This window comes from Urocitellus parryii, chromosome 10 (assembly GCF_045843805.1).
Source record: "Urocitellus parryii isolate mUroPar1 chromosome 10, mUroPar1.hap1, whole genome shotgun sequence".
Classification (NCBI taxonomy): Eukaryota; Metazoa; Chordata; class Mammalia; order Rodentia; family Sciuridae; genus Urocitellus; species Urocitellus parryii.
Window position 1 is genome coordinate 91009088 of NC_135540.1, and position 1174 is coordinate 91010261.

Consider the following 1174-nt stretch of genomic DNA (forward strand, 5'->3'; position numbering starts at 1 on the left):
TAAATGCCTACATAAAAAGGAAGATCTTAAACAAAAATTTAATCCTCAAGGACTTAGAAAAACAATAAATTAAGCCCAAAGTTAGCAGGAGGAAGAAAATAAAAAATTTTCTTTCTGAACAGAAATAAATAGAGACTAGAAAACAATATAAAAATCAACAAAGAGTTGGTTATTTGGAATGACAAACAAAATAGCTAAAACTTTAACTTGTCTAAGAAGAAAAGAACAGACACTCAACTAAATAAAATGAGAAATAAGAAATATTGCAACTGAAACCACAGGAATACAGCTGTAAGATCATAGACCAGTATGAACAACAGATTTTATAACCTAGAAGAAATGGATAAATTCCTAGATACACACAATCACCAACACTACATCATGAAGAAATTGAAAATCTGAACAGACCAGTAATGAGTCAGGAAAATTTGAATTAGTAACAAAACATCTCCTATCAAAGAAAAGCATGGGCTATGAATATTTTTCCTGTTCTGATTTTGTGATAATCAGAACAGGCTAAATGTACACCATATTGAGACCATGCATTTGTCCCAAGACCTAGTTCTTTTCCTATGTGTGGTTTTATAAATGCTGGCAATAAACCAAGTCAGCTTATATTTGATCAACTTTAAGAAAAATAACATTACAGCTGGTACAATAACTTGTAAGTTATCAGTGCTAATTTGCAGACTTGTCTAAGGAATGCATAATAAACCCATGCATATGCTCAACTAATTTTTGCTAAATTTTCCAAGAATACACAATGGCAAAAGGAGTCTCATTAATAAATGATGTGGAGGACACTGTATGTCCACAGACACAGGAATGAATGACACTCTTATTTCATATACAAAATATAAATTTCCCTACAACCAAAGTAGGGAAATTTTGTGACTACCAGTTGCCATTAAATAAATTGTAAAATTATTATATTTTTATTTTCTAGAAAAAAAATAATAGATAATCACAGAATCTGATGACTTCACTTCTGGATTCTACCAAATCTTTATAGGACAAGTATTCAAACTTCTCAAGCTCTTCCAAAAAAATCAAAGAGGAAATACTTCCAAACATTGTTTAGGAGGCTAGGATATACTTGATATCAAAGTCAGACAAGAATATTACAAGACAATAAAATTATGGTCCAGTATTTCTAATGAACATAAATAAAAAA

At 30.2% G+C, this 1174-nt stretch overlaps 1 non-coding gene across 1 annotated transcript; it reads left to right on the plus strand.

The window, feature by feature from the left end:
• Positions 1–471: 471 nt before the first annotated feature.
• On the plus strand, positions 472–603 carry LOC113192453 (small nucleolar RNA SNORA72). The gene has a single exon (XR_003302012.2). It is a non-coding gene; the product is annotated as a small nucleolar RNA SNORA72 (small nucleolar RNA).
• Positions 604–1174: the final 571 nt, after the last annotated feature.